Here is a 14028-nt window from a genome sequence, read left to right on the forward strand (position 1 = left end):
GTATAAGGTGTTTGATATGTCTATTTCTGTGAGAACATAATCCGGTGATTGGGATGAGTTACTTGCATTGCTACTATATGAAGTAAATCTTGTCTTAAATAGAGGTTCAAGTACATCTTAAGGCAGAGATACTGTCTTTTACTCTAGTTAGCAAGCTAGAGGTGGTAAAGCTCGTGGAGCTTTTTGGGGTTGAGGAGACACTCACAACACATATGGACAGCAACATAAAAATGCTTGGTATAGCTTAAATACACAAGGAAAATGAGGATTTGGAGCCTTTAGAGGCAAGGGGAGATCACCTAGAGGTAGAGGTGGTTCCTGACAGTTGCATGAGTAGTCTAACAGGAATAAAGACTGTTATTGCGGAAGATATGGGCTTATTACAAAGGATTGCCATAAAAAACAAGTTGATATGAAGGCAAAAGGTAGGCAACATAGACATTATGCATCTTCTAGTGGTACTCAAGATGACCAGGGAGATAGACTGTTTGCTATTCAGCATGTATTTAAGAATACGCTTAAGTAAGACAAAGATGAGAAGTGGTACATAGACTTAGGAGCATCCAATCATATGACTCATGGTGAATGGTTTAATGAGTTAGTAGCAATGTCTCATGGATTTGTATGTAGTGGTGATGATACATAGTATGATATTCAGCATGTAGGTGCGGTTACGTTGCTCATGTCCGATGGTACAAAGAAGAGTGAAAAAAAATGATTTGCCATTATGTTTTTTTTGAATCTTTTGCTTTCTTTATTGCGGTTAAACGAAGGGATGAGCTCATGTTTGCCCCTACATGATATACTCCATTAGAGACCATTGTATTCAAATTACCATGCCATGAGCCCAGCTCATAAAAAACTACAATCCTACTGATCAGAGTTTACCGAGTGGACGGATCATAGCATTTGTAAGCCTTTCTCTCCTGTGCATAGCCAAGAAAAACACTTTTGACAGCTTTCAGGTCTAACTTCTTCCTCTTTTCATCAAGCACATGTACGTAGGCAATGCAACCAAATACTTTTAAGTGACTAATGTCTGGCTTGATCCCATACAGTTTCTCATACAGAGTCAAACCATGAACCCCAGCTGTAGGTGGTCAGTTTAGCACATAAATTGCAGTAACCACCACTGCTTCAGCCCAAAAAAGCATTTGGTAAATTCTTTTCATTAAGCATTGCCCTAGCAGCTTCCATAAGCACCTGATTTTTTCTCGCTACCACACCGTTCTGTTGAGGTGTGTAACTACATGTGAGCTACCTTTTTATGCCATATTTAGCAAGATATCTGTCAAACTCTCTAGATACATATTCTCCACCTCCATCAGATGTCAAACGTCAGATATAGCATTCAAGTTCATTTTCAACATGCTTCTTAAAGTCCTTAAAGACATCAAGCACCTCATCCTTGTGCTTCAAAATGTATAGCCATGTGCATTGGTTGAAATCATCAATGAAGGATACATAATACCTAGCACTACCAAAATACGCATTATGGATATGACCCCATACATCCGAATGTATCAACTGTAAAGGTCGAGAACTATTTCTGACATGTTTCATGGATGGAAATCTTGCTTGTTTTCCAAATTGACAAGTAGAGCATACATGTCCAAGATCAGTATACTTGAACTTCAGCAAACCAAGTAAAACCTCTTTCTATTGCATATTTTTCAATTTCTGTATATCAACATGACCGATGCTAGATTTCTACATCCCAAATTACTCCATTATCATGGGCAAACATGCATGCCTCCAATTTCAAGATAGATGCATCCAAAGTAAATATTCTGCCATCTCTCTTACCTTTAGCAATCCATTTACAACCATTGCCATATTCTTCAATAAAACAATCATCCCTATTGAATCTGACTTGCAGATTCTAATCTGCCATCTGTCCAACCGACAGTAAATTCTTGGTAATAGAAGGTACATATGTGAATTGGTCCATTTGCTTGAAGGCAAAGTATCCATTGGTTGTAAATGGGTTTATAAAGTGAAATGCAAGTCAGATGGTTCATTGGAAAGGTATAAATCTAGGTTGGTTGCAAAGGGATATGCACAGCAGTACAGCCTAGATTATGAGGAGACTTTCAGCCCGGTTGCATAGATGGCAACGGTGAGAACAATTATTGCATTAGCGGCTTCTAAGGGTTGGAAATTATGGCAAGTGGATGTCAAAAAATGCATTCTTGATTGGTGACTTGCTTGAAGAAGTGCATATGGAGTAGCCTGAAGGTTATGCACACATGACTATCCGACATATGTGTGTAAATTGAAAAAGGCCTTGTATGGACTGAAACAAGCACCAAGAGTATGGAATGCTTGCATAAGCACTTATTTGTAGTAGCTTGTTTTTCAGATAGATCATGTTGATCACAACCTATTTACAAAGAAGACAGAGCATGATTATGTTTTTCTGGTGGTTTATGTCGATGGTTTGATCATTACTGGAGATGATGATCATGGGATTGCTGAAATTAAAGCAATGTTACAGGCTGAATTCAAAGTCAAGGATCTTGGTGAGTTGAAGTATTTTCTTGGGATTGAGGTTGTGTCTACACCTCAAGGTATATGGCTATTACAAAAACAATATGCTCATAATATGTTGTTGAAATATGACATGATGGAGTGTAAAGCCATGAAAACACCATTGGATTAGAATGTCAAACTTGCAGTTGATATTGGGACTGAGATAAAAAATGTCACTATGTACAGAAAAATGGTGGGTAGCTTGATTTACCTTACTATTACCCATTCTGACTTGAGTTATGCAATGGGGCTGATTAGCCAGTTTATGCAGAAATCTTATAAGCCACACTTAGATGCAGTTAGGAGGATTATGCGGTACATGAAGGGTACTGCTGATTATGGGCTATTTTATGAACATGGAAAGTCATTCGACCTGATAGGTTATACAGATGTTGATTGGGATGGTTGTCTTTATGACAGGAGGTCAACCAGTGGTTATACTTTCAGTTTGGGCAGCAGTATGAACAGTTGGAGTAGTAAGAAGCAGCCGACTATTGCTTTATCTAGTACAGAGGCAGAATACATGGGGGCAATCTTAGTGGCGTGGAAGTAGTTTGGCTTGTGAAATTGCTACATGACTTGGGTATACAGTTAGATAGGAAAGCCACATTGCATTGTGACAATCTCAGTAGTGTGATGTTGGCTAGCAACCTCTTCTATCATGCTAGATCCAAACACATAGAAGTTCATTACCATTTTATCAGGGAGATGGTACTTGCTGGAAAGATTGATCTACTCCAAATCACTTGGTAAAGAGAATTTGTGCATTTCAGGGAGCTACTTGGAGTACAATAGTTAGCTTGAGCTTGAGGGGGAGTGTTGAGAATCAAGCTCATGATCAATATCATCAAGATGACTGACCTTATCTAGACAGCTGTCGTCTTAGCTGTTACTCTACATGTGTGTTGTAATAACTGAGTCGGTCAAACTCAACTACAGTTTGTGATATGGTCAGTTAGTGACCTAGTGTGTTTATTAGTTATGTGTGATTAGACTTTAGTAAGCATTATGGAAGAATGAGAAGAAGAGAACAATGGGAGTTCACTACTCTTTGTTACAGCTCCATGTCTGCTTCTCTCTCTCTCTCTGAATCTCAAATAAAACATATATGACAAACCATGATGTCATCATATAGGGAATTGGAAGCGAGGATGAGGATGATTTAGAAATGGATCATGACTGGTTGACATTGAGGAAGTAGATGATTTGGTACTTATACTTGTTCAAGAGCTAATCACTTGAATATTGAAGTGTCCACCACTATCTTTGTGAGAATTAGGCTTTCAATCAAGTGTATCAACAATTATCTTTATGAAAATCATGAATGTAGTTTTTATTCAATTCAACTTTAGTAGCCTAGAGGTGAGCCACTTTTCTAATGTCAACCAGTCATGATTTGGTACGTGTACTTGTTCAAGGACTAATCACTTGAATATTCAAGTTTCCAGTACTATCTTTTTGAAAATTAGGTTTTCAATCAAGTGTATCCACAATTGTCTTTATGAAAATCATGAATATAGTTTTATTCTTTAGCAGCCTAAAGACAAGCCACTTTTCTCTCTTCAATCATTTATATCAAACAAATTTATTATTTGATTTAGTTTGAGTAGCTCAAAGATGATGCATTTTTCTCTCTTAAGCCTTTCATTTTTGTTGCTTTTCAAAGGCTTTTTTAGTTGACATGATAGCCTTGTAATCTTTCTATGAGCGAGATGTTGGCACATTTCAAAGCACTCCTCCAGGAGTGCGACACCTCTTCCTATTTGCAATCATCCGCTCATCATGTCTTTCTAATATCTCTACCTTTCTAACAAGGTTCCGCATGGCATCAATACCTAGCCTTTGAAGGGAAACTTCACCATGAAATATTTAGGCTATTTCAAGCACTTGTATGTATCACAAACAAAGTTTTCATTCAATGTAGATTTAGCATCCTAAAGACAAGCCACTTTTATCTCTTCACCATTGCACTTTTGTTGCTTTTGCAAACTTTTTTCAATTGACATGATAGCCTTAGAATCTTTCTGTGAGTGAGACATCGGAACATTCCAAAGCACTCCTCTAGGAGTGTGAAGCATCTTTCTTGTTACATTCATTTGGCCACCATGTCTTTCTAATATCTTTGCCTTTATAACTTGGAGAGTGGGGGGTCATTCATAAATATGTAAGAATATCATGTGGGTTCAAGAGAAGGAATTTAAAAAATACAAATTTATACTTTTTGACATATAAAAGGGGGCCATATAAAAGGAGTATCCATATATTGAATAAAATGGGAATGTGTTTATCCATGAATAATTCAATATAAGAGTATTTTTAAATAGAACTTGAATGCACGTGATATGTAGGTTTTACATTTAGTGAACCCCTTGAGCTTTTTAACAAGGTCATGTGTGGTATCGATACCTAGTCTTTAAAGGGAAGATTCCATAAAAGAAAATGTTTAGGCTCTTTCAAGTGCCTACATGTATCATGAACAAATTTTTCATTTGATTCAAATTTAGCAATTAGAAGATGAGCCATTTTTCTCTCTTTAGCCTTTCATTTTTGTTGCTTCTCATAGGGCTTTTTAGTTAACATGATAGCCTTATACTCTTATTGTGTGACTAAGATGTTGGTATATTCCAAAAGTACTCCGCAAGGAGTGTGATGCCTCTTCTTGCATTTAGTCATATGATTGCCATATTTTCCAATTCTTTTTAATAAGGTTATGCATGGCATTTTGTACCTAGGCTTTGAATGTTAGCTTTAATAAGAAAATGTTTAGGCTCTTTCAAGCACCTACATGTATCACAAATAAATTTTTCATTTGATTTAGGTTTAGTGTCTTGAAGATGAGAAATTTTAAAATTAATTATGAAATTTTTTAAATATAATTTTGTTTTAAATATTTTTATATTTATTTTAATCAATACATTAAGTTATATATTTAAATAATATTCAAAGACAAAACATATTGTTAAAAACTAGGTAAAGGCAGGTTGACAGTACTACTAAAGATTGTAGTATTGTGAAGTTATAATTATGATTATTTTAATTTTTTCTTTTGAATGAAATGATGGAAATTGTTTAGTTTTGTGCATAGTTGATGACACAACACTTTCCTAAAAATCTTGCTATATTGTCATGAAATTGGTATTTGATATTGTCTATCCTCAATACAATTGTACATGAAATGTTTGTCTCTAGCATATATACAATGGATTCTAGTCTCTCTTGTTAAAAATATTGATGATAGTCATTCCTTTAACTATGCCTAACCAATAAGTAGGACTTGTCTCATTGTTTTTCTCTTTCTTTTAGGATATAAAACATGAAAAACAAGTTGTGAATTCAAAATTTGATAGGTGAAGCAATGCAAATTTTTTTCCATGATGCTTATGTATTTCATGATAGTATGTGGATCAATGAAATTTCTTCTTTTGCATGCTATTTTCCCATGTGGATATGAGACATATGTTGATGTTTGTAAATAGAAGGATTATACTTACCAATCCTATTGACTCATCATAATAAACACAACATATATTGACACATATAATCTCTTTTCATTCTATTAATGTAAACATGTATTACAAATTTTATAGGAAGATACCCTCTCAAGATCTATATTTTTTGCATTCCTCTTTGGCCAAAAATAATTATGGAGTAAATCTAAACAAAGTTTTGGTGAGAAATAAGTGAGCCTAAGACATCCATATCTCTCACTTTCTCTTGTACATATATGTATGTGCACACAAGCATGCATAGTTGCATGTGTTCGCATGCACACACGCACGCGCACACACACACAATCTACTTCTTACTAGTTGATCTTGTGAAGTAAATAATCTCACAATCACTCTCTCACATATGTATGACTTTTACTATTTGAACTTATCACACACACACACACACACGCTCTCTCTCTCTTTGACAAAGGCACACATACCCACCTCTTCGTTGTGACACATGCACACTTACACACATATATATACATATTAAACACACGAACACATCTTAGACCAATCTTAGTTAAAATAACCTTGGAATAATCTAATTTGAATCTTTCTCCCCCTTCCTTCCTTTGCATAATCGTCAAGAATACTTCAATGAATATCTCAATCATAGATTGTCATCTCGTTTTGGATGCAGCTATGACAAACCCAAGGGAGGTTGCATTGCACAAGGATTCTCACTGCTTCCTCTTCTCAAATTTTATGCTTTTCATTTGCATGGACTGTATGTATCTTCAACATATCTTCTTTCTTAATGGCCCTAGTTTTAGCATTGACTTCTTAGGTTGGATGATAATTTCTTACCTTCTTCTTAAAATTAAAAAAAAAGATAATGGTGTATGATTGGGTTGCAAGAACACAAAGTTTTGAGGGTTTATTTGATTCCTTGTGTCAATTGTAGTAATGGATAAGGTTTGAGTGTTCATTGTTTACTCATTTCTTACCCACTTTGTGGAATCTAGGTTAGTCCTTCCTTGAAGCATGCTTTGTTCTTAACCTAAATAGACCTAAGTTACACTAATACAATCACAAATACATATGTGCAATCCAATCATAGTTGCATGTGCAAGAAATACAATGCGAATAATATTACAATGTGCATGGGAGAGCCTGACTCTTACAAGATAATACAATGATGATAATATGATATCCATGAAGTGCACAAATACTATAAGTACCCAAAAATAATAGCCCACCATCAAATAAATCTAGCACTTGCACTTCAAACTTCTTTGACTTTAGACTGTTAACATTATCCACCTTTGAGGTGAGTGCCAATTCCATGGCACTCACATCAAAGGTAGGCATGGAATGCTAGAACATTCTTGATGAAGAAGTAGTCTTGAAAAAGCAATAGTCTTGATGGAGAGAAATGAATGCCATGGATGAAGAACTAGTACTAAGATGAAGATGTGTTGTGCTTGAGAGTATAGATGATCTTGTAGGTACGTTGTTGAATGGCAAGATGACAATATTATTGGAGACTGACCGATGATGTCTCCTTGGGAATAAAGCTTGAATGGCCATGGAAAATGAACTGGAGGTTGCAAAAGACGGGGGAGTCAATATTGAAGCTATGGCTCATGATTCTCCATGAATTGCAATCACTTCTTAGGAGAGAGTGCTAGCCTTCTATTTGTACATACAACATAGAATATTGTTGGTTTGGGAGATGGGTCAAGCCCAAAGTGTTGTCCCACCCTTGAGGACCCAAAACTGTGAATAGATTACGACACACATACTATGTGAGTGCATGTGCATACATTGACTAATACATAGTTAGGAGTCTGCACCATGGGTTCTTCTCTCGTTCTTCTATTGGTGATGGACTGATGAAATAAGGAATCTTGCACTACTGATGGGAAGAATTGTTAGCCAATGAGGGAAAAGGGATTTGTGGATGAAGATGTTGGATAGACACCATTGGGGAGATGGACAAATGGTGGAGTCCAATCCAATAATCTCTTAAGACACATGGTTCTCTACTGGATAAAACACAAGAAGTAGTTGATGGAATTGCTATCCTTCAATCAAGTATCACATTGAACAAGCTTCAAATGTGATTTACTAGCATTGGGATGAATAAAGTGGAAAGGATAAAGGTGCAAATGATTCAGGGAGATAAGTCTAACCAAGGTGAGCCGAGTCTCCCTAGATATATCATGACCTTGATTTGCCATGGGTAAATGTGGGAAAAATTGGGGAAAGGGCTATAGGATTAGAGATAGAGCTAGCTAACTAGGGTCATGAAACACATCCAACTTGAGGACTCCTAGGTGTGGTGTAGTGCATGTGGGTGCATATATCTTTTTCATTTCATTTCATTTCTCTTCTTCTCTTTGTTTGCTTTTTGTTCCCCTCTTTTTTTGTGCATTTTTTCCTTCTACTTTCTTTCTTGAATAATACAATGTCCGACATCTTGGCTAGTAGCCTTACAAAATCAAAGTGGAAGCATGAGAGATCTAAGGGCTAATTGAGAATAAAAGACTTGGCTCAAAGAATAGAGTTGTGCACTAGAGTGTGTACAAAGGGGATGAAACATTAAGCTTGGAATGGTGAAGCACAATGCCATGTTGTCAAGGTAGTAGTTATTGAAGAAAAACCTATATTGATTGATGAAGACTCATAGTGTTGATGATGCAAGTGTGAATTCTCCTTAGGAAGTAGATGACCATTGTATGTTGTAGTCAAGGGATGTATTCATTGGACAAATTAAGGACCACATTGTAGATGGGTAGCTAATATCTATGTTTGTTGTTGGGGTCTTGTAAACGATATTGTCATCTTGATGTTGCCAGATCCTTTTTGATGATGGTGACATTAAGCCTTGAGGTTTCATTGCATTGCTTTGTCACTTGATATTTCTTGTATTCACTTGGTGAAACTGTGAATGCGAATACCATATGCAATAGATTCAAAGTCAAAAGACAGAAATAATTATAAGCAACTTTTATGTATTTCACTAAAGTACATTGAGAAAAAGTTATGATCTCGTAACTTTGAATTGGCCCTCACATAAGCTCTAGTGTTGTTCCAAAATTTAAAGGGCTTTTGCAACAAAATAAAAATATATACAAGAAAATTAATGTTAGCTATATACAAGGGTTAACATTTTGTACTTTTTGAGATCCACCAATTCATAGAAATTCAGATTGTACTCTAACTCAACAAAAGCATCCACATCAATTGGTTTCGTAGCTAGCCCACAAATATGAGTAATTAGATTGGTAAGCGTAAGGATTGTCCTGCAAAGCACCTACTAGCAATGTGTAACTCCTCTGTAACAAAAAACTTATCAAGAAATGGGTGATATTTTAACTTTTGTGGCAATGCTAGATTCCAAGGGAGGATGATAGAGTGCAAGGAAGTGGTCTCATAGTAAGTTGGATTAGATTAAAGTGTATTGAATGTATCACATTGCTCAGCCATATGCCATCGTGAGCGAGGTCAAGTTGATGAGAAAACCACTTTTGTAAGAATGGACTCGAGGAATTGCAATTCTTATCAAGTTGATTAAGTACTGACTAGTTGTTGAGTTTAATCACAGAAGCATAAGAAGAAATAAGTCAGTATGATTGCAATTACTTCTAAGGGAGGGTCTTAATATATTCATCTTGAACCATGAGGCTTTTGTAGAAGAGGTGTTACTTTCTTTCCAAGTGGGATGCCAATTAGAAGCAACTTACATCGCCTCATCATCAGCAAGACCTAATTCAATCATTCCAAATAATTTGGAATAAGTAGTGAATATAGCATAAGGAGTAAGAATTCTATTTCAAAGGAATTGAATTTCTTAGCCAAACGAGTAGCCACGCTACTTAATGGTTGGTATACCAGCAAAATTGGAGGCCATAATGAGGCTCAGGTTTACTAGGGCTAATCTGGAGGTGAGTTTAAGCAACCTCCTTTTTGGGGTATCTCGGGGTTCAACCAGCTCAACTTGGACTAACTAGTGGGTTGGGTTAGTAAGGACATCAATAGCTTTAGGTGTAGGATTTGAAGTCTCAAGTATACTACTTTTAGCCATTGTGTCAGAGTTAGTAGAAGGTTTATGTACATTACTTTGCTACACATTAGGTAATGAGGATGCATTTCGGATGGCCATAGAACAAAGCCACTTAACCTTACAAAATGAACCATTCATAGAGATCAAGACTGTAATGTAATGAAGCATGGCATCTAGAAGTTGTGGGTCATGTGTGAGGTAGAAAATATATATAATGACATCAATTATCATGTTGCTTTGTCCCAATTGACTTGCAATATGTAGCTCTTCCTCTGAAAGCAATTTGTCACACAAGGAATCTATTTTGGCAAGTGTTAACCTAAGTGTAAAGAAAGTGAGAGAAAATAAAAAAGATGCAATACAAAGCGAAAAAAGTTGGCCTAATGGAAAAATAGGAGGAAAAGGGCCAAAAGCGCAAGGAAAAAATTTAAAATTCTAGGGCAAGTACAAAAGGGAAAAGGCCCTAAATCCTTGTAAAAGAGCTCCAGGCTCCCTCTTGTGCAATTTGTAAAGATAGATGAGCATGAGTGAAGGAACAATGTAAATGGAAAGGGAATGGGGAAAGAGGACCTAGGCTAAATGGTTGGTCATGTAAAAAGGGATGGGTGCCCAAAGAGGAGTAGGGCATGTATAAAAGGTAAAAAGTAAATAAAGAAGTTCATTCTTGTGTGTGGCCAAAACTAGCTCTCCTCCTCTTCTTCTTCTTCTTGTTCTTGCTTGTGCTTGTGCTTGAGAGAGGGAGTGAGTGTGTGAGGGTGAGGGACCATGGTGGAGAAGCTCTCCATCTTCTCCTTTCATCTTCTTCTCTTCTCTTCTCTTTTTTTCTCTTGTCTCATGCACAACAATGGGTCTTGGAGCTTTGAGCTTGAGAATCAAGCTTGCTTGAGCTTGCATCTTGGATCATGGAGCTACCGGAGAGCTCATGGGAGGAGGCACCTTCATCAGGTATGAAGGTAAGCTCATTGCACTCGTAGGTGCGAGAGTGCATATGGCTATATGAGAGGTAGCCATTGCACTTGGCTTGAAATGCTTGAAACAATAAGCGGTCAGTGGGTTTGGCAGTTGAGCGAGAGCTCCCACATTTTGGTTCTGTTGCCAAGATCAATGGATTCAAGCTTTGAGTTCTTGCGCACTCTGAATCTAGCATTGAAGTAGGGTTTGTCCTGAACTGGTGCTTGAGATAGGTAGGAAGCAAGGGAGTTAGAGGGAATTCGATCTCTTTTGCAAATAGGAAAAACTAAGAAAAAGAGAGGAAACAAACAATAGGGTTACTATTGTAAAATAGGGTAAAACAAGGAGAAAAATGGGATTCAATGCATTAATATAGGAAAGAGAGAGAGAGGGGGAACAAAAGAGTGAAAGAGAAGGGGCTTAAAAGGCAAAGAGAGCAAGGGGGAGCTCATTTCTACACTCGAGGTTTGAGAGAGAGAGCGAGCTAGATACATTTGTTGCAAGGTAGCAGGGAGGCAAGGAGAGCTTTGATTTGTGTGACTGGTTGCATTCGTAGGCTACAGGTGAGTTGTCTTGATTGCTAACCCCTTATTGTTTGATCTTGGATCTTGACATAGACTAGGAGGAAGTATCGAGAGTGATACACTGGATTTTTGTCGAGTTTGTGCACGTTTCGTTGTCACAATCGGTGGATTGTTTGAATGTCAAAAGTCATTTGATTTTTATTTTTGGACACATCATAATCGGATTGTTTGATCGGACAACACTTGTCTCGCCAAAAACTGGACAACTGACCATCTGATTCAAACAAATCGGATTCAAACAAGAGATTTGGACAAAAATTGGATGGTGGAGAATCAAACATCTGATTCGGGGAATCGGACTGAAACTTGTAAATCGGACAAGAGAATAGAGCATTAGTTCTAGCGGTTTTTTGACCTTCCTAGACCCTATAGGGACCAAACCCTAGTTGTAGGACATTCCAGTAGATTCCCAGGCAAGAATATAGGGCAATACATAAGACTAAATCGAGGGTTGAAACTCGACAGTCCAAGAGCAATGCGGTCACTAACCATAACCCAATAGATCTGAACTAACAACCTGAACCCACTACCCTTCAGATCACGTACAAGTGTGCAACAATGTAATATTTTTACGCAATTAAAATCTAGTTGGTTAGTTCGAAAGTTAGTCAATTAATAAGTTAGTAAGGTTACTAACTAAAGACTAGCTAAAGTAAAAACTAACTAACATTAATAACTAATAATTTTTATTTAATTAAAAATACATATTAAAAAAACCGAGAGTTGTAATCCAACATTTTTTTGGATTGACAAGGACCGTAGCCACCCTTCACGGAAGTTACAGCGTGAACGAGAGTTATGAGCCATATTAAGCACTAGTGTTAAGGTGTATAGTATGGATGGTCCAAAAATATTAGATTTTAGACAAAACTAGTATATTTTAGATATTATCCTAAAAAGATATGAAGATTTCTAAAACTGGACGTCATTTAAAAAAAAGCAAGTGATGTTTTAGTTAGTTTTGGAGATTTTATAGAAAGAAAAAAAAAAGATTGGTGAAATCGTGCACGACGCGATCACAGTTTATAGGCAGTAGACAGTACTTCGAAACAAGGAGAGAAAGAAGGAGTGATCTGAAAGATTTCTAATCAATGTTGACTGGGGTTTTATCCTCCTTTCAGAGCCAATGGAACCATCAGATTTATGATTTGAGTATCAGATCACTGATTTTTCGAAGATCCCCTCCACAAAGAGCTCTTCCTCTCAGACACAACCCTTCTTCTCTTGGTTAGCTACAAATAATGGGCATGGGAGGCACAAGGAAGGACAAGGATACTCTGAGAGCCTGCGAGAGAGAGAGGTACCACCCCTCCAAGAGATTGCGAAACGGAGCTTGAGAGAGAGAGAGAGAGAGAGAGAGAGAGAGAGAGAGAGAGAGAGAGAGAGAGAGAGAGAGAGAGAGAGAGAGAGAGAGAGAGAGAGAGAGAGAGAGAGAGAGAGAGAGAGAGAGAGAGAGAGAGAGAGAGTTAGCTCAAATTTTCCCTATCTTGGTCTTTAACTAAGCCATCTTCTCTTACGCTCTCCTATCTTAAATCTATTCCGCATTCTTTATTTCTCGAATCTACTTGCAGATGATGGTCCCCAAGCGAAGAATGTCACGTGTAGATGGCAATCCCACAACCAACCAACGAAGCTTTGGGCGAGGGTATCATCAATGATACAATTATGGTACCGGATGTAAATAATACATTTCTAAGTTGTTAGTTGCTTGCTTTGATTTTCACATGACACACATTAGGCCCCGTACTATGCTGCACGAGAATAGGATATCAAAAAGGGTAGGTTTCATCTCACATATTCGAAAGATGGAGTTTGCAAAGTGCAGGTATCAAGAGCAGTAAATTGCATTTAGATGCCATGCGACAAATTCGTACGTATCATAAATAGCATATAAAATTCCAATGTATTGTCAACTTCCTCTTCTTATAAAAATAGATATGTTTTTTGCCACACTAAAGATATGTTGTAGTTTGCACTCTTGACGGATTGCATGGAAGTAATCTAGCCTAAAGGAAATTCATCTTAGAAACTCTAGATCTTTGCCGAAGCTCTTGTTAATAGCATGAACTGATAGCTCATATTTAATAGATTGGATCTTGACGATGTGCATAGTTAGTACACAATGGTTATAAGGATTAAAACTAGGATGCCTTGAGATCCGTTTGATAACCACTACGTTTATCAATCCAATTCGAGGATGGGCTAGATACAAAAAAAGTCAAAGTAAAATACCTTTATACTTGTTGGAAGAAGGTTGGATTACTGATTAATGTAATTGATCAATAGAATTTACATCTTGCATAGTTGTATGAGACCTTAACGTATGTCTTAGCTCAAGAGTTAAGTGAAATTTTGCATGGTATCGCTCTTAGATCCCAAGGGGGAGGGGGAATATGCGATGGAAAGGTTATCGTGAGTATTCTTGCAATGTTTGAAAAAGAATATCATTGTTTTTTGT

Source organism: Lygodium microphyllum, chromosome 16, assembly GCF_053477565.2.
Source record: "Lygodium microphyllum isolate KBCC chromosome 16, Lygodium_microphyllum_v1.1.10, whole genome shotgun sequence".
In the NCBI taxonomy this organism is placed as follows: Eukaryota; Viridiplantae; Streptophyta; class Polypodiopsida; order Schizaeales; family Lygodiaceae; genus Lygodium; species Lygodium microphyllum.